The sequence below is a fragment of the Alligator sinensis genome, unplaced genomic scaffold, assembly GCF_000455745.1.
Source record: "Alligator sinensis unplaced genomic scaffold, ASM45574v1 scaffold481_1, whole genome shotgun sequence".
Classification (NCBI taxonomy): Eukaryota; Metazoa; Chordata; order Crocodylia; family Alligatoridae; genus Alligator; species Alligator sinensis.
Window position 1 is genome coordinate 81,426 of NW_005842201.1, and position 21,305 is coordinate 102,730.

Here is a 21,305-nt window from a genome sequence, read left to right on the forward strand (position 1 = left end):
ACCCGGGGGTTCTTCAAGAGGAGGTTAGATAGGCATCTAGCTGGAGTCATCTAAACCCAGCCCTCTTTCCTGCCAATGCAGGGGGTCGGACTCGATGATCTATTGAGGTCCCTTCCGCCCTAGCATCTACGAATCTATAAATCTATGACCCAGATTTCTGATAGTAACATTTACTTGAATATCATACACGACCTTCCTACAAAAATTAGGCCCTCCAAATTGGGCTATGCATCTTCAATAGGATAGCCGACTTTGGAGCTTGGGGAAAGAATAGGAGGAACTTGTCCTCCTGCTAAATGCAAATAACTATGATGTCATAGGGATAACGGAGACCTGGTGGGACTCCACCCATGACTGGGCCACAGGTATAGATGGCTATACCCTGTACAGGAGGGATCAAGTGGACAAAAGGGGCGGGGCATAGCTCTCCATGTCAAGGAAAGCTACGCATCCCTGCAAGCCGACATTGGCACCCATGGTGGATTTGAGACCCTTTGAGTTAAAATCCGGGGAGAAAATGGCACAGGGGATACTATGGTTGGTCTACTATAGACCTCCTACCCAGGGTCAAGATCTTGAGCAGGAATTTGCCAGGGAATTGGCTGAGGCTGTGTGCTCCCGGTGTATATTTGTAATGGGAGACTTTAACTACCCAGACATCTTGTGGCAGGAGCACTCAGCCAAATTAGAGTGGGCGCAAAGTTTCTCTTGTGTGTGGATGACCTCTATCTGACACAGGAAGTCTATGGGCCAACAAGAGGTAAAGCACTGCTCGGCCTGGTACTAGCAACCGGGGACAATCTAATCAGTGACCTAATGATTGAAGGAAAGCTGGGTGACAGTGACCATGAGCTGATCACTTTCACAATCTGCCGTAAAGCTGGCAAATCAGTCAGTAATACAGAAGTCCTCGATTTCAGGAAAGCTGACTTTGACAAGCTCAGGAGGCTTGTCAGTGAGGCCCTAAAGGGCCACAACCCAAAGAAGAGGAGAATTCAGGACAAGTGGTTACTCCTCAAGGGAGCGATCTTGGATGTGCAAGCAAAGTCTATCCCATCTCGGAGGAAAGGCAGCATAAAGGCACAGCAGCCCCCTTGGCTCTTCAGGGAAATAGCAGACCTCCTGCATCTTAAAAGGAAGACGTACAAAGGATGGAGGACTGGAACCACCACCAAGGAGGAATATTTTGCTCTGGTCTGGACCTGCCGAGAGCAAACCAGGAAAGCCAAGGCTGCAATGGAGCTCCAGCTAGCTACAAGTATCAAGGACAATAAAAAGTCCTTATTTAGATATGTGGGGAGCTGGAGGAAAAGCAAGGGCAACATTGGACCCCTGCTAATTCAGACAGGACAACAGATGTCCAGGAAAAAGCAAACTCGCTAAATGGGTACTCTGCGTCAGTTTTTCACCAGTCCCATGGGACAACCCTGGCCACTGCGGAACAGGAAGGCCCGGGTGAAGGAGATTCCATACCATCCATCAAAGCTGACCTTGTGAAGGAACACCTTGACAGGCTGGATACCTTCAAGTCAGCCAGCTCTGACGGTTTACACCCAAGGGTACTCAAAGAGCTGGCAGACATCATAGCTTAGCCCCTGGCACGGACCTTTGAGAACTCCTGGTGCTCTGGTGAAGTGCCCGATGATTGGAAGAAGGCCAATGTGGTGCCTATCTTCAAAAAAGGGAGGAAAGTGGATCTGGCAAACTACAGGCCCATCAGCATGACCTCTATCCTGGGGAAGGTCTTGGAAAAGATTATCAAAGAGGCCATCCTATACAGGCTAGCTGACAGCAATATCCTGAGGGATACCCAGCACAGGTTTGTTGTGGGTAGGTCTTGTTTGACTAATCTCATTTCCTTTTGCGACCAGGTGACCTATCACCTGTACAAGGGGGAAGAGATTGATGTCATACATCTTGACTTTAAAAAAGCCTTCAATATGGTATCCCATGATCACCTCTTGGCAAAACTGGCTAACTGCGGCCTTGACCTCACCACGATCCGCTGGCTGGGGAATTGGCTCCGCGGCAGGACCCAGAAGGTGGTGGTTGACAGAAGTCAATTGTCATGGTGCCCTGTGTCCAGTGGGGTCCCTCAGGGCTCTGTCCTAGGGCCTTTACTTTTTAACATCTTCATTAATGATGTAGACATTGGTGTCAGCAGTGTGCTGGCCAAGTTGGCTGATGACACCAAACTGTGTGGTAAAGCATCCACACCTGAGGACAGGAGGGTGATCCAGGCAAATCTTGACAGGCTCATGAAATGGGTGGATGGGAGGAAAACCTTGGGAGGAAAAACCTGCAGCATGCTTATAGGCTCGGCAGTGCTACACTGGTTAGCACTATAGATGAAAGGGACTTGGGGGTCATGATTGACCACAAGATGAACATGAGCGTTCAGTGTGATGCTGGCACTAGTAAGGCAAGCAAAACGCTGGCTTAAATCCATAGATGCTTCTCAAGCAAATCCTGGGACATCATTCTCCCATTGTACTCGGCCTTGGTGAGGCCGCAGGTGGAGTACTGCATCAAGTTTTGGGCTCCACAATTTAAAAAGGATGTGGAGAAGCTTGAGAGAGTGCCGAGGAGAGCCATGCGCGTGATCAGAGGTTAGGATAACAGACCTTATGAAGAGAGGCTGAGAGCTATGGGACTCTTCAGCCTGGAAAAGCACAGGCTTGGGGTGATCTGGTGGCCACCTATAAATTTATTAGGGGGGCACACCAGGATCTGGGGAACATCTGTTCACCAGAGCACCCCAAGGGATAACAAGATCAAATGGTCACAAACTCGTCTGCGATTGTTTCAGGCTGGACATAAGGAAGAACTTCTTTACTGTCTGATCCCCCAAGGTTTGGAATACACTGCCGCCGGAGGTGATTTAAGCAGCCACTCTAAATGCCTTCAAGACACTTTTGGATGTTTATCTTGCTGGGATCCTATGATCCCTGCTGACTTCCTGCCCCTGGGCAGGGGGCTGGACTCGATGATCCTCCGGGGTCCCTTCCAGTCCAAATGTCTATGAAATCTATGAAATCTTGCTGCCCGGAATAGAAGCATGGAAAGAACATAAAACGGCTGCCACTTCTCCTCCTTCTCTTCCCCCGTGCCCCCCCCTCCACATTGACCACATAAAGGTAGGGGTGGAGTTCAGTCTCCAGCAGTTTTATTCTTTTCATAACCACTTGCAAACTGAGAATAGATTTTGGCTAAGCTGGCAAAAACTACTGCTAACATGGCAGTGGTTGTAAAAGGGTTAAAATTTGATATTTTTACCTCAGCAGAAAAGAGAGGGTGAGTTGAAGAGTAGGCTTTGTCCCTGTTCCCTGGAAAAAAACAACTTTTTTTTAGTTCTGCCTACCCAAAACAAGATGTGTACCTTATTTGTAGGTAGGTGAGAAAATACAGTATTTTAGAATGGACTCACCTGATGCTAGATGTTCTGGTGTAACTGCAGTGTGGCTTCCCCTGATTATGGCAATAATGTCCTTTATGTCCACACAGCTTAGTGAACTGGATTGGTATCCCAGTCTTTGGTCACTGTAAACTACTGTACCTTCATGGATCTCAGGAAGAAACCAGTGCTACATCCAAGACTATTTCAGATTATTGCCTTAGGAAACATTTGAGAGGTTGTGCCACAGCCAACAGCTTTTTGGGACACTGTAGATTCAAAGGCAACTACAGACACCTGGAAGAAGTCTAGCCAGAAGTAGAAGTAGTGTATTGTGGTTTCCTTAGTGAAGTACTTAGGGCTGAAGGGATATCATGGGCAAGTCCAGATGAGTGTGCACATGCACTCTGTGGCATCACAAACCTGTCTGTGGTGTTGCAAACTGCATGCGCCATACATGCATGCATTCACTGTGCTGCTAGTTTGCAGCATGGTGTGTGTGTGTGGGGGGGGGGTTGTTACTGGCAGATCCCGGTGTCAGAAAAAAGAGGGGTTGCACATGTGGCAGCAGTGTGTGCCTCCTAGAACCAGTCTGTCAGTCAGAGCCATACTCTATGAAATCTCCATACTCCAGCTTCTGTGTGCCTGGATTGCTGCCACTCCAGCCCTAGGAGGTCCTGCAGGACTCCAGATAAGGCTGCTGAGGCCAGCCCCGGTGCTGGTCCCAGCTGCCCCTACCCAACCCAGGGCAACTTGCCACACATCAGAGCATGTGTACAGGAGCATTCCCTGGGGACATCTAGCAGTGGCACAAATATGTGCCTCTGCTAGTTGTCCTTGGGGAAACGCATGTCCCTTCTCATGGGGGTGTGTTGCATCAGGTCTCTAGTCCAGCCTCCTGTTCAAGGCAAATTATCCCAGACTAAATCATCCTAACCAAGTGCCCAGGGATGAAGAGTCTATGCCCTCTCTCAGAAGCCTTTCCAATCTCCAGTCTACATTTTTTTCTGATGCAGTTTGAGGCCATTGGCCCTAGTCTTGTTCCTGACAGCTACAGAGAAAAAGCAATCTCCACCTTCGGTATAATGACGTCAGGTATTTGAAGAGTTATTAAACTCTCTCAGTCTTCTTTTCTTCAGACTAAATATTCCTAGCTCTTTTAGTCCTTCCTCACAAATCATTTCCCAGGCCTCTGCTCATTTTGTTGCCTTTCACTGAACTCATTTCAATCCATCCATATTTTCCTTGAAGCGAGGGGCCGAAAACTAGACACTGTACTCCAGATGAGGCCCCATTAGTGCTGAATAGAGCAGAAACATCACTTTAATTTGTGAGGGAGGCTCTTGTCTGTTGGCTTTTCTCTTGGTTTGGTGCTTTTGGTTTTGGTTTGGTTTTGCAACAAGAGTATATTGCTGGCTCATATCATGCTTCTGTTGCACTGTAACTCTCAGGTTCTTCTCTGAAGTACTGCAGAGTAGCCAATTATTCCCCAGTCTCCATTTGTGCATGCAATTGTTCTGTCCCAAATACAGGACTTTGTACTTGTCCTTGTAGAGTTTCATCCAGTTGATTTCAGACCATGTCTCCAGTATATCCAGGTCATTATGGAAAATAGCTTTGCCCTTCAGATTTGTCTGCATTTTTACCCAGCTTGGTATCATCTGTAAATTTGCCAAGTATGTTGATGACTAAGTGAGGATATTTAAGACGTGTCGCTGGGCAGAGAAGTGTTCGAATGAGGCTTGAGTGGTGTGAGGAGGTTTGAATCATGTGAGGGAGTCTGAGGAGAGAGTCTATGCAAGTGCAAGTGCCAATCCTGCAGAGAGTAATAGAGTGAGCAAGGGCTGGGGAGGCGAATATCTCCTCTGTGAGTCTGTGGTGGTGTCTGTGCTTCCCTCTGGAAGAGCAGCCAGAGCACACTTGCGTTGGTGGGAGAGGTGCAGCCGCAGTGTCTGACGGCTGAACATTGCTCTCTGGCACCCTTGTTGGTGGAATTATTCATAGATTCATAGATGTTAGGGTCGGAAGGGACCTCAATAGATCATCGAGTCCGACCCCCTGCATAAGCAGGAAAGAGTGCTGGGTCTAAATGACCACAGCTAGATACTCATCTAACCTCCTCTTGAAGACCCCCAGGGTAGGGGAGAGCACCACCTCCCTTGGGAGCCCTTGTATATTCTTGTATATGTATTGTTGTTGTATTGTTATTAAGATTGCATTGTTGTGAATAGTATTGTTTTGGATTGCTGTTACTGTTGATATTGTTATTTGTTATTGAATACCTTTAAACAATACCCCTCGTATGTTGTGTAGTTTGGTTTATTAGCCATAGCATTGGGTTGGGGCTAGGCTGCAAGTCAATAACCTGACAAGAGAAAGCTGCCCACCATATACTGTTGCTAGGCCTCTACTGCACATGCTCATGACTAGAAAAATCCAGTATTCTGGATCTGTTGTGGGGTGTAATTATTGTGGGGTGGTGATGTGTTGGCAGATTTTACATTTCTTGTTCTGGCATGGTCTGGATCCATTGGGTGTGGTTTGGGTTATAGGGAGTTTGCTTCTGGTGATGAGGTTAGTGAGGTTCAGTGCTTGTTTAAAGGCTAGGATGGGTGGTTCTGGAAACAGCTCTTTAGGAATTCGGTCTTTTTCTAGTGGTGTTGTTTAGAAAATGTTCTGTAATGAATATGAGCTAGTTAAATTTTCCCTTTTACTGAAATAAAAGCCTTCTGACTATGAACTTGTGAACCTAACTAGGGGTCTTTCTAGAAGCAGTCTAATCCTCTTGCAACCCATCCTCATTCTAGGAACTCCACTGAAATCAGTGGGCCACATCCCTGCTTGGTGTAAAGAAATGTAGTGGTAGTAACTTCAGTGAGAGCCTACTGATTTAAACCAGTTAAGGATCTGTTTTAGCGACTATTATGGTTTGAATTGGGATTATTTAAATGAGTACAAATTGCAGTATCGGGCATTTTAAAATACAGCATTCAGTACCTAAACTTGGTTCAGTAAAATGCATGAGTTCATATCCTTTACTTCAAAAACTTGCATCCTTATTGGGACATTTCAGTGTATGACTTGATGCAAACTCAAAGGACAGCAATAACAGATACAATGAAAGGAAAAATCTTCAAGCTGGTTTGAACATTCATTGCACTTTGAAGTGTTATATCTCTCTGATATTCCTTCCAGAAACATTACTTGTGAAATTCATCCTTTGAGAGTAACAGTACTGTTGAGCATTTCATAACTGAAAGTTTAATATTTTTTAGCAACTGGGAAAACAGCAAATCTTGGATATCACCAAGTAGGAGTTTGTTTACTTTATGGGCAAGTAATGTAGTCAATAAAAAAAAGTTGGTATGCTGTCAGCTGGACCTGGCATCTTTTGCTGCCCTATTGAAGCACATTCTAATTCTCAGAACATGTGAGGTGCATCTTGCAGATGACTAACATATTACTGGCCTTTGAAAACATACACCTGAAAGCAAAAAAAAACACGATGCATTTGCTAAGAAATTAATGTTCAATTTTGGGTAAGGTGAGGTTCTCTGGTGCTTTGTATTCTGTGCAGTACTTTGTACTTTGCACAAGCAAGGTCTATCCCAAAGTCTATCCCAAGCAAAGTCTTTCCTTTGCAGAGGAAAGGCAGCAGAAGGGCAAAACAGCCCCCTTGGCTCTCCAGGGAACTATGGACCTCCTGCATCTAAAAAGAAAGACCTATAAAGAATGGATGACTGGATCTACCTCCAAGGAGGAATACTCTACACTGGTCTGGACCTGCAGTGAGAAAACCAGGAAAGCCAAGGCTGTGATGGAACTCCAACTACTTACAAGTATCAAGGACAATAAAACGTCCTTTTTTAGATATGCGGGGAGCCGGAGAAAAAGCATGGGCAACCTTGAACCCCTGCTAAACCACGGGACAACTGACAACCAACACCCAGGAAAAAGCCAACTTGCTAAATGGGTACTTGCATCCTGGAATGGGCCATTACTGGATGGGAAGGCCTGGATGAGGGAGATTCCTTACACTCCATCAGTGCTGACCTCGTGAAGGAATACCTTGAGAGGCTGGATACCTTCAAGTCAGCTGGCCCTGACAGTTTACACCCCATGGTACTGAAGGAGCTTGCTAGCATCATAGCTCAGCCCCTGGCACAAATCTTTGAGAACTCCTGGCACTCTGGTGAAGTGCCCGAAGATTGGTAAGAAGACCAATGTGGTACCTATCTTCAAGAAAGAGAGGAAAGTGGATCCGGCAAACTACAGGCCCATTAGCCTGACTTCTATCCCAGGGAAGGTCTTAGAAAGATTATCAAAGAGGCCATTCTTAACAGACTGGCTGATGGCAACATCCTCAGAGATACCCAGCACGGGTTTGTTGCGGGTAGGACTTGCTTGACCAATCTTATTTCCTTTTACGACCAGGTGACCTATCACCTGGACAAGGGAAAAAAGATTGATGTCATATATCTTGACTTAAAAAAAGCCTTTGATCTTGTGTCCCACGATCACCTCTTAGCAAACCTGGTTAACTGCGGCCTTGGCCTCACCACGATCTGCTGGCTGGGGAATTGGCTCTGTGGTCGGACCCAGAGGGTGGTGGTTGATGGAAGTCAATCGTGGTGCGCTGTGACCAGTGGGGTGCCTCAAGGCTCTATCTATACTATTCAACATCTTCATTAATGATGTGGACATTGGTATCAGAAGTGGACTGGCCAAGTTCGCTGATGAGACCAAATTTGGGGGTAAAGCATCCACACCTGAGGACAGGAGGGTGATCTAGGCTGACCTTGACAGGCTCAGGAAACAGGCAAACAAGAACCTGATGGTGTTCAACACTGAAAAATGCAACATTCTCCACCTTGGGAAGAACAACCTGCAGCATTCTTATAGGCTCAGCAGTGCTACGCTGGCTAGCACTACGGAAGAAAGAGACTTGGGGGTCATGATTGACCACAAGATGAACATGAGCCATCAATGTGATACTGCAGCTAGTAAAGTGAGAAAAATGCTGGCTTGCATCCATAGATGCTTCTCAAGCAAATCCCAGGACATCATTCTCCCATTGTTCTCAGCCTTGGTGAGGTAGCAGCTGGAGTACTGTGTCCAGTTTTGGGATCCACAATTCAAAAAGGATGTGGAGAAGCTCAAGAGAGTCCAGAGGAGAGCCACGTGCATGATCAGAGGTCAGGAAAACAGACCTTTTGATGAGAGACTGAGAGCTATGGGACTCTTCAGCTGGGAAAAGCGCAGGCTCAGGGGTGCTCACCAGGATCTGGGGAAACGTTTGTTCACCAGAGCGCCTCAAGGGATGACAAGATCGAAACTCCTCCATGACTGTTTCAGGCTGGATATAAGGAAGAACTTCTTTACTGTCTGAGCCCCCAAGTTTTGGAATAAACTGCCGCCAGAGGTGATTCAAGCACCTACTTTGAACACCTTCAAGAGACATTTGGATGCTTATCTTGCTGGGATCCTATGACCCCTGCTGACTTTCTGCCCCTGGGACAGGGGGCCCAACTCAAAGATCTTCCGAGGTCCCTTCCAGCCCTAATGTCTATGAAATCTATGAAATCAATCACTGATATCTGTACCAACAGAGCACAAAATAGATGTTACTGTAATTGTGAATCAATAACATTTTACAAATACCTTCCCCTCACTTTGCACATTAAGATGCCTGGCAAGGTGAACCAAGTTGTTTTTTTATAATACTGATTCTGCAATAAGAGGTGATCTTTTATTTTTATCAGTCACAAACTTATCGGTAATTTCATCTTTTTTTTATACTCTCCCTTTAAAAACATATTTTCACATTTCATTTTATATACAGTGTGGTACTCACATTTATGTGATACTGTTTCATAGCTGTCCTCTTCTGCCTGAGTTAATTTAAAACTGTTAAACACCTTGAGTGCCTTAGAACCATCTGTTATCAGTAATAAGGTTCCTTTATGGCTGTTTCCATTTTGCTGGCACCCATTGCTTGCAGATACATCTTGAAGAGCTATTTCCACATTATCTACCTTTCCAGGGAGTTTCTTGACTGCTGGGGGCTCCATTCAGAGTACTCTCTTAGGCTTTGTGTTGCCTGACAAACACTTATGGGTCTGGCTCTAACTTTTAGGCAGCTGGTATCCAGAGTGGAAGCCAGAATCCTGGCTAGGGAACTAGGCTCCCTACACAGTGCACCGGGAAGTTTACTCACTGTGGAGTGGGATCCAAAGCAGCCAGCACGTTGTGCAGAAGCTGGCTAAAGTAAGCATGCTCTGTGGGCAGCTGCGTAGAGCTAGCCAAGGGGTAAATGATAAGTTCCACACATCTGGCTTTCTACCAAGGGCAGCGGGGAGGTGCATCTGTCTACTTAAGACACACAGCCCAGAACTTCTATTGAGGATAAATGCTTATGTCCTTTCTTTCCAAGAACTGAACCAGATTCCCTTAAAATGGAGGTGGAGAAAGTGAGCTCCTTCCTCTTTTCTGTTTCTAACAACCTAATGGTTAGGGTATTCATTAACAAAGTGGGAGACCTATGTTCAATCCTCTCTTCTTTTTAAGACAGTGAAACACTTCCTATAAGACTGCACTAGCAGCACCTTGAATTCTAAGCCATTGCATAAAGTGGGAGGGGGGACACCATAACCATGATCTCCAGTGGCCATGCTTTAAATGATGTAGCCACCACTGAAGTTCACAAGGAGTCAAGTCCTCAGGTGAATTAGAATATCTACTGGATAGATCTCCACAGGGGAGCTAGGTGAAAAAATCCTTTATCCTGGATGCCACTGGGATCTTGGCATGAGTTTGGTGCCAAGATGCTCAGTCAAGATTAAGGCAGGCTGTGGTATGCCCAAAAAGAACAACACTAGGTTCCAGGGAAAATATTAAAGTAAAAAAATATGTATGGATTTTGGCAACTGAATGCGCCTTTTGTACTTGGATGCCTACACTCCATCTATATCCATATCCATCTATATCATACTATGTCATACTTCATTTCCCTCAGTCCTTTATAGGGTCTGGCCATCAGTCCTTTTTTACTCCCGGTACCATGTTGTGCTCTGTGCTCAGTGAGTACTTATGGTGCTTACAAAGAAATCTATTCTTTGTCTAGTCTCTGCTGGCTGCAGAGCTCTTGTTATTCACAGCAACTCACCTTGGCTGCCTGTCTGGAAAGCTCATCCCTCAAAGGCAAAATCCCCAGCAGCACAAAGGTCACTCTTCTTCATAGCTGAAACAAGAGACATGTTCCTCTCTTGTTGCTGAGTTCTCATGGAAGCATGTACTCATTTCATGCAGAGTACTTCCTGAAGCTCCCGCTTGAGTATTTATCTCCCTGCTACCTCCAATTCGGGGATTTGGTTTTTGCTGACTTTAAGCTCATGATCAGTACATTCTGATAGGCTTAGAATGCTTTAAAGCCTTAGAAAAAGAACCGTATTTATTTAACTTGTTATACTGACTTTTCAGGTACTTTTTACACTTCCTCAAAGAATAAATCTTAACATGTTTTGACTGATTCCCCCTTATCATCCAGGTATGGGCAAAAATCTAATGAGCCAATACTTTACATTATAATTGGAAGCTTCTACAAATGAAAAAGCTTTCTCTTCATTATCTCTAGTACCTACAGCATTCAGTATTTAGAAAATGTAACTGACCATAGAAAGTGGAATAATTTATCATTTTATAGATACAGAAAACAATTTTTTGAATGCTGCTGTGAATTGCTTTCAATTTATTAAAGGATGAAAGCTAAAATATGTCTCTATATTCAGTTAATAGCAACTGCAACTTCTATAGTAGATTTTTTTATTATTTTTATACTGAAATAGATCATATTTCTGTGCAATGATCCATTTCTACGCTTTGGCTGAACAATGTGCTATTCACTTAACGGTAAAAAGCAAACTTATGAAAAAACAAAATATTCATCACTGGGTTATAGCCCAATATACAGGCAACAAAATTATGTTAGAATTTCAAAACCTCTCAGTAATATCCACATAATCTGAAATTAAGTAGTATGTTGAAAAAATAATAATGTTTTTTCACTGGTGGGTCTTAATAACTTGCTATATCTAGATATATAGATAGATATAGAGATATCTATAAATATCTCTATATAAATATAGAGATCTCTATATATCCAATAGATATATCCAATACCCAATAGATATATCCAATATATATATATCTATATATCCAATCTTTACCATAAATAATGATTCTTGCTTTTCTATCTCAATGGAACAAAAAGAAAGAAAGAAGAACATATTCACTACTCAAAATATTTCAGAAAGTAGAGCTCATTAAACATTCCTAGAATACAAAATGAGCCAAGTTTTGATAAGTACTAATGATGTTCTTACACAAACTAATTCTGAAATGAGTATTATATTTGAGAAGATCAAGATGGTCTCCCTCCTCAAGTCTTATCTTCTTGTGATCATGTGAGAAAAAGTAGGCTTTGCAGCAAGCCTTAACATCAGTGGAACTATGCCAATATCTGTCAGCTGAGAGTAGCTGACCTGCAATTTTGCAGTTTTAAATGAATGAGCTGAGCAGGTCACTAAACTATTATATTAAAAGAGTGAATGAACTAGCAAAGATCAGACAGATTCCCGAAGGACTCTACCTGTGCTCAGACACCTTGGAGATAAATAGAGTGTGAAAATCCTTTTTCAGCAGAGTCGCTAATTCCCTCTGCGCCTTGCAGAGGCTTAATAATGGTTTGCACTTACCTATTTCTCTCTCATGTATAGAGCTCAAAGCACTTCAGAAAGGTGGAGAAATATTCTCTCTCCCATTTTACAACTAGCATAGCTGAGAACAGGAAATGGAAGCAGATTACTGAAGAGAAATGGATAAATTGTGGGTCTATCATTTAAGAGACTAGGTTTTCACTTCCAGCTCTGCTAGAGACTTCCTATGGTCTTCAAAAGTGACTTAAACCTTCTTCCTAGTTTTCTTATCTAGAAAATAAGGTCGATGCATGTGTGGTGAGCATGTAGTTTGCCCATTCCATTTCTGAAAAGTAACATAGACTTGTCCAATGCATGAAATAAAAAATATTTGCCATTGCCAGGCTTTTTTCCTGTCTCATCTCAGTGACTGAGCAGCTGGTTTTCAAATAGTGACAATTAGTGAAACATATCATTGTTCTTCCCCTTGAAGACTGCTTCTTGTGCAAGCCAAGATCAAACATATGATTTCACTGGACAGGTGGATGGACTGTAGTGTTATATACTTTCCCTGGGCACAAGGTGACATTAGAAGACTTGTGTGCACTTTTAGACAGAGCCAATTTAAAGTTACATAACATAACAATCTACTAAAACTACTAAGATGCAATAATGAAAAGGACACGACGGGTGTTGACAGACATGCAAGCCCCCAGTCTAACTCATGGCACTTTATGTAAAGTCCCCCCCACCCCCACAGCTCCGTGGTTGTCTGCAGGAAGGGCAGGGGGAGGGGTGAGAGGGAGCAAGCTGCCAGCTGGGGTTTGCCTGGCCTGAGCTGGAGGTATGGGGAGTTTGGGGAGGGGCCTGCAAGGTGGGGGGTGGGGTTCTCCAATCCATCTGCCCCCCCTCCAGTTCAGCAAACCCCATCTTGCAGATCCCCCTTCCCCTCCCTTCCTGCATCAGTCCAACCCCGATTGGTCCACAAATTAACCCTAGTGAACACAAGTTCCCTGAGTTGCTCCAAAGTGTAGCACCTTCATCTTATCCCTCATTTGATGAGAGTTAATTTGCTGTGCAACTGGCCACTTTAAAAGTGCTTTGGAGGTGTGCAAGTGTATCACAGCATGGCTGTACAGTGCTTTCAGGGGGCTGATTGTGCAACAAATGTAACTACTGTCTGCACCCCAAGTCATCAAGTCCAGGTCCTTGCATTCACAAGTCATCACCCAAGTATCAACCAAAACTTACCTCAAACCCTCACATAACTATGAGACACAATATCCAGAACAACAAGAACACCATCACTAAAAGCAGATGTGACAAGGACACTGCCAATACTCTGTTAGTGCAATGACACAAGTATCTAGTTAACACATGTTCAGGAGATCTGAGGAAAAGGATCATGCCCTGTACTGGAGAGGAAAGAAAAATTCCTAGTCTAACTTAGAGGAAGAAAAACCCTTCCTGATCTAAAATTTGGCAAATGATAGAATTTTGAACAGAAGACCAAAACCTTCTACCCAGGAACCTCTGGGGTTTTTAAGTACTGGAAGGAACGTTAGTGCATCTGTTCAAAAAACAAACAACCAAACAACAGCAAAACAGTTTTAGCTATGCCCAGCATCCCAAGGAAGGTGCTCCCCTCCCCTGAATTCAATAGCACTTAGGAGGGGAAATAAATTCCTTCTTAATCTCAAATGCTGACTGACAAAAGCCCTAAATCCTACAATTACCAGGCATCTTTTGTAGCACAAAGGCTATCATTATTACCCTTTTGGGGGGCTGCAAGCACATAACTCCCCATTGTGAATGTCAATTAAAAACCCCAAACTCCCTGTCTTGTTATAGCAACCTTAAAGTAATTCAGGTTCTTTGCCCCCACCACTTTGCTTAAAAGACTATTCCAAAACATCAGTCCTCTGACAGTTAGAAATCCATAGCCATTTGATCTTATGCCAGCATTGTTTTTCAGTCTGAAATTCTCTTCTCTTTCCATAATATTCATCCCACAAATGTACTTGTAGAGAGTGATCATATCCCCTCTTAATCTCCATTTCACTGAACTAAACAAGCCATTGCTCTTATTTCACAAGAAAAGGTCTCCATTCCTTTAACCATCTGATTGGCCCTTCTTTGAACTTGTTCCAGTTCAAATTAATCTTTTTTTGTACACTGAGGATCAGAACGGCCCACAGTAATCTAACTGAGTTCTTACCAATGCTTTGTACAGTGGCACTAGTACCTCCTTGCAGAGCCGACCCTAGGGGTGTGCCAGCCTGGGGCATATCAGCATGTGTGGGGCCTGTGCAGGGGTGGGGTGGGGGGAGTGGTGAGCAGCTTGAGTATGGAGTTGGGGAGTGGCGAGTAGCTGGAGTGCAAAGCTGGCTGTGCAGATTGGTGGCACCCTCAGCACATGCCAGTGGTGCTGTCCACGGGGGCCCCCCAAAGCGTGGTGCCCAGGGTGGTTTCCCTGATTCCCGCCCCCCTCCCCCAAGGGGCGGCTCTGTCTCCTTGTCTCTATGGCATATGCCCCACCTAATTCAGATAATCATCAAATCCCCCTGCTGACAGGACTCCTTACTTAAAAAATTAGGGGTACTGAATTCTTACCTCAAAATAAGCGTATAGGCAGAAGAAGTTGTAGCCTTATTCACCCTCTCTTATTTTAGTTCTTGCAACCATTGGCTCCATTCAGTAAAAAGGTAGAAAACCTAAAAATTAGACTGCAGCTGACTTGGGGGACTGTAGGGAGTTGGAAAGCTTTGACAAGTGTCTTTAATAAAGGTCCCAAACCTGGAGTTGCTGAGTGAAGGAAGCAGAAGAAAAGGCGTCTGAAGAATGTTTTGTTTTCCTGCATGAGTCTGATGGGAGAAAAAATTATGCTCAAATTCAAAGACCCAAAATAGACTGTAGAAGGTCACTGTTATTTTTTTCTTCCTAGGATAGTGAGAGAGCCCCCCACTTACAGATACAATAGCAAATCTTTTTCTAGAGAAAATTATGCTACACTCAATTCTTCTTCCTTATTTACTAATAAAGCTATTCAGTTACTCACTCAGCATCTGTTCTTATAGTCTCCCTCTACTATTTGACTCATGGCTCTATTATCCACATTCAGGTGTTTCCACTGTGTTGTGTCAATGCACAGAGCATTCTCCTTTTTCAACGTATTAGCCTGACCTCATACTAAACCCACAACCAGAATTAATTTATGATTAGGTTTTGTTTTTTTAAGCTAGTTTTAAACCTTTCACTTAATTTTCAGTTTAACCCCTAGCTCATGGTCATCAAATAGTATGTTTTCTGCCTATTTCATGTTGTTTCCTCCTCCCTCCCAACACAATTTTTTTCACTTTAAGTTCTATGTCAATCATACTCGGAAGAATAGTTGTAGGAAAACAATGACATTATGGAAGTTCTCCTGTGGAAAGAATGGAGAAAACTCAGTTTGCATGGCCAGGGAAGAAGTATGTCTGACTCTCAGTAGGACCAGCTCTGTTAAGTTTATTTATCATTTATTGATGTATTGCTCCAATTGATAAGTGATGCCAGTTTCCGATGCCTGTTTGTTTACTTCCCTTACAAGTGCCTCAACATTTAAATTTCATACCACCCAGTTGCATGAAATCACCCCTTGCAACCATTTAATAGTCTGTCACCACCTTCTTTCAAATATCTTACTGAAGGTTCCCTTCTAAGTATACACGAAATGAATCAACTAATGGCAGTTGACCATCAGGCAGTACATCTGATTAAATGTCATTTATTTCAGTGAAACACTTTGAAGGACTTAGAAGCATCAACTGATCCATGTAGCCAGTCTCCTATTACATGGTCTTGTCCTTCTGCCTTTCTTCTTAGTTTAATCTATTCTTTGGTGTCTTTTTCTTTAAGGCAGGGGACATGTTTCTTTGCACACTTGTAGTTAGGTTTGGATGCTTTTATTACAGCCTTTTGATGCCACTACAGTAAAAATCATTATTAGTATTATGGTGGCTGTTGTTAATGTAGCCCTAGGTTCACAGTATATGCAGATTAGGGTTCTGTGAAGCTTTGGTCCCTGATTTGATTCAGCAGAGACTTGGCTCGATTTGGTGCCTAAATCTCCAAATTGAATCAGAGGACCCTTTAATCTCTCTGAAATGAATCGGAACCCTCCGAATCGATTCGGCATGAATGCTGCAATGCTGGGGCACATGGAGCATGGGAGCACAGGGGGCTCCCCAGCGTGCTCGGCAACAGGCTCGGAAATGGATCAGAAGCACTTCCGGTCCACTTCTAGGTCTGGGGGGGACTGGTGCCTCCTGGGTCTGGGGTGGGCACCATAACCTACTGCTGAGCCAGGGGAGCGTGTCCCCTCACCCACCCCCCCCCCCCCCCCCCCCCCCCCCACTCTCCAGCAGACCTGAAAGTGGACTGAAAGTACTTCTGGTCCACTTCCGGATTCACCACCGAGCATGTGGAGAGTCCCCCTGCACTCCTGTGGGACACTTCATCTGCCCCAGCATTGCAGGATTCACAAGCCATGCTGGTACCTCGAGGTATGTAGAAAAAACATTTAAAGCTGTGTATGTGTCCGAATTGCTGATCTTCTGAATCAGCATCGAATCTTCAGATTCAGATTTCGCCGAATTGAATTGGGCACAGTGATCTGAATCAACAAATTGAATCACTATGCCTGATTCAGGCTGAATCTGAATCCGAATTGAATAGGGCCCACTGCACACACCCCTAATGCAGATGGACTGTAAACATACCTGCTTACTTACACAGAGGGAATCTTTTGGGGAATCCTCTCTCCATTTAGGTATGTTTTGAATGAACAAAATATCTGGCTGCACTTCCAGTTTTCTTAAGACCACTCATCACACCCAAATTGCATATAACTTCATTCATGGGTTTCACTACTGCTACCACATTTTCTTTTTTAAGGTGCCAGTTTACTTTCACTTCTGTGACTAGGTTGTAGTAATACTTTGACATTTCCCTCTGTGATGATGTTATATCAACAAGTGGAACTGTCTTGGCCTCCTCATGTGTAACCATGATGATGATGACAATGATGGATTTACAGTTTGGAGAAAAATAAGGCAGTCAGAGAAACAGTTTGAGAATCATAAATTGGAGTCATTTGTCTAGGAACATCTTTAAAGTACTGGCACTGGTGGTATTCTGCAGATCTGCTTGCAGAAGTAGACGTAGGCTAGAAGAATTTGTGAGTAGAATCAGCTTATAAAACCCAGAATTCCTTTTCAGATGAACTAAAAAACAATGTGAATATGCAAAAACTGCATTTCAGGCCTTTTGAGGTGTACTCGCCAGATCCTTCAGCTCTAGAGAGCAAGTTATGATGACATTCAGTTGCTTACTGACAATGTTTCTTTGTTCATTCTGTGGCGGGCCAGTAGGGGGTGCTCCTCCACTGAGCCACCCACCTCACTGTGCCCGACCACCTTCTAGGCTCTGAGTGCCTCCCTGGGGGCACCTCATGTCTGGCCAACTCCCTTCCTGGAGCACACCCACTAGCCTGGTGGTATTGCCACCACCACCCAGGGCCTAGCCTGATCCTGATACTGTGCCCCCTGGGAAACACAGGCATAATAGCCCTCGATGGTACTTGACCCATTTCAAGAACTTGGGGTGCTTCCCTTAGACTGAAATACAAATAGTGGTCTCCCTTAGTCAGCTGAACCAAGGGGACCCCAAGGCATAATCTAGCCCCCCTCCCAATAAGTCTCCCATGCTAGGTACAGAGGAGAACTTTATTGGTTACAAGGAGTAGGTTTGGAATAGGATACAGGGTAGAGCAATATCAGAGAAATCCCATAGAGCAAACAGTGTGGCTGGGTAACCTTTGATCACGCACCTGAGTTACCACAAGCTATATGTATAGTTAGATCTCAGGTAGCTTACTCACAAGTATCATCCAGAGGCAGATGGAGATTCCCTCTGGAGGCAGGCAGTTCATCGATCATGAGTTTCAAGAGAGAGAGCAAGTTTCAGATGGTCCAGCTCTTCTGTCTCTGAGTTTTTATCATAGCTACAGCACCTCCTCCTGGGCAGTCCTTAATTTATATAGACTTTATGACTTCATTTAGCTAGTTCAATGGAGGCCAGCACCTGTTGGCTGCCAGCCAACCAATTTGAAATGTATCACTGGTTGCCGGGCAGATTGGCAGGGCCTTTAGCCCCCTCCCAGTCAGTTGGCATTGCTTAGAACAATAGGGAGCATAAGCCCCTCACCCAGGTATGTGATGCCAGTCATGCAGGCAGAGGGAGTAGGTTTCCCCCTCCCTCAGGAATGTATCCAGCTCAGGTTACCTAAAGAGATGGGATGTCTGCCCCCTGCAGGGCCCGTGTTAACCAAATTGTCACAGAACAGAGTTTTTGGGGAGACACAGAGGTGGCATTCTGCCACACATTCCATGTAGTACATTTAGCTTGCCTTTTGTATTTATAATTTTCACATCAATTATTCTTTTGCCAGCAAAAGAGAAGGATGGAGAGTGAACCACTTGGAAACAAAAGAATTATGTACTGAGGTAGTGGATACCAAGTGTCATTCATTGTACATGAATATACAATATAGTACACCTGGGAAACAAGAATCAAAGTAGCTAGTATGCATTCTGTGCTGAATGGAAAGAATCTATGATTATATTAACTATGAAAGAGATTTGGGATTTTTACTAAAAGAATCTTCTCTATTTTATTAACAGAAAGATAGAAATCAGGATGCATTGCCATATAAACAGAATATACATGAAAGAAGTTAGTATTGTATAGAAGTGATTCCTGCTATGAAGAACCAGTAAGGAGGCTTCACAGCCCTGCCTACCCAGTCACAGGTATTGGCAGATTGGATTAATGGGTGCCTGGAGAACACCTTTGACTTTCTTCCTGACCCTCTGGGAAAACAAGCACTCTGTTCCTTCCCCAGCAGAGTCCATTCCTCTGCCACTTCAGATCACAGTTGTCAGATTCCATGCCCTGTACTGGCCCCTATATGCCATCCAGCAGAATACAGGGGCACAAAGAGGCACAACATAAAATTGATCTAATGCAAAAGAAAGCTACACAGCTGCATCTGGTTCATGCTTGGATTTCAAAGTTGCAATTGAAAAAGTTAGGAGGAAATTTCAAACTAAAACCCGAGTAGAACCTCTAAAGTTAACATTTTTAGAGTCTAAATTTGTGACTGTTGGCATCAGCCAAGCTTACCAGTAAATATGTCATTGCCTTAAGGTTGAATGTTCTATTCTACCAATGAAAAATACTACTGTATTCCTTCAATTTAATAACCTAAGTTTAGAGAGACACCATAATTTCGATAGTTTCTTCAAAAGTCAGAATGGTGCAAAGTATGTTCATTTACCAACACTATATGGCAGTGCTTCTGAGGCTGAAAAAATCCATTGCAATAAAGATAAAAGTGCAGAGGAAATTGGACTTCATTGACTATAGAATTTCCGTAACATTCATCCCATGACAGAATCTATAGAGATAAATAGTAGGAACACTTCTTGCTTAGCTTCCCGGTTCTGCTGAAATAGAACTATTAGGGAGGAAGGTAGGGGAAGAAAAATGGAATGAACAAGGGAAATGATTTTTTTTTAAGTTATAATCAATTTATAATATGAATAATAAATGTTCTAGATTTAAAAAAAAATTGGTGACTGAAATATTCTTTGTAATGTTGATCTGTCAAAACAGTAACATCCTTGAACATCTGGAATTTTTATATTGTTTGGTTTCTTTCCTCATTAGAATTATAGTGTGTGTTCACATGAGCACACACACGTGCTTTGCATTGCCTCAGGCTTTTGAGGTGCCGCAAAATGCACTCTGCATATAAGATTTGGTTGTCTATGCTGCATATTTGCAGTGTAGAGTCAAATTTAGATACTGGGAAATCCCTGTATGTATATATTAAAAATAAAAAGTGTGCCCCAAAAAAGCAGCTTGGCATATGTGGCAGCAGCATATGCCACCTGAAACCAGAGCCTGAACAGCCAGAGCCATGGTCCAGCTGCTGGTCGGGCTCTGTGTGCTGTGATCGCTGCTGCTGCAGCCCTGGGAGGCCCTCAGGGCCCAGGTTCTGGCCCCAGCCTCTTACGCCACCTGGAGCAATTGCCCTGTGCCAGAGTGCATTGCAGGGGTATTACCCAGGGACAACTAGCAGCAGCACAAATGCATGTGTGCGCTCCTCTGGACATACCCATAGATGTTAAAGTTAGAGAAAACTTCTTAGAATAATCTAGTTAATCTCAAATCAGATCACTTGTTCCCCACAGACTTTTATTTCTTATTTTATCCAGTCTGCTTTTTATATATCTCAAGAGATAGGAATTCTATTATGTCCCTTTGGAGACTATTCCACAGTCCAGTAGACCTTATCATTATTGGAACATTTTTTTCTAATAGTCAGTCTATTCTGTTCTTATTCCCTTGTTATTACCTGGAGGGATAAGTAATTCTTCTCCTGTATTGGTATTTATGTACTTCAGATATTTGTAGATACTTACTATGTCTCCTCTTCCTATTTGTCATCTAGCAAATTTATACAATTCAGCTCTGAAAAATATATCATAAAGAAACAGATTCTCAGCTCATGTAAATCTTCCTAGTTCAATTGGAACTAATAAGCCTCTGGTGATTTGTACTGGGAGAGGATCTAACATTTTATAGTACCTTGATATTACCTCTATTCTAGCTTTTAGCCAACACATCTATAGTATTTGACATGTTTTTGGTTTGTTACATACATAATGAATGTACCTTTATACTACTTAATATTTCTCTTGCATAAAGGTTTCTTGTAAAAAGAATAATCTTGTTCAAAATATTTGCTTGGAGAAATTAACCTGCTATGATATTTAGGCTTTTCTTTTTACTCAAGGATATCTAAGCAACTGATACACATTGACTCATTAAGCCCTGCTATACCCCTTGGAGATCAGGATTATTAGGTTATTTAGGCTATGTTTAAATGGAAACTTCACTGCACGTGGTAGTGGCTTTTGAGCTCTGTTTCCTAAACCTGAATGAGTGCAGCTACACCATGCTGTGCTTTGGGCAGACTAATTATCACTGCTGCGTGATAGGCTGAAGGTCATTAACCCACTTGTGGCACCTCTCTTTTCTGGTTTAGGAGACAGTCTGTGCAGGCTTGTCCAGTTTTCTTGATGCATGCTTCCAGCCAGTGGGGCGTTCCC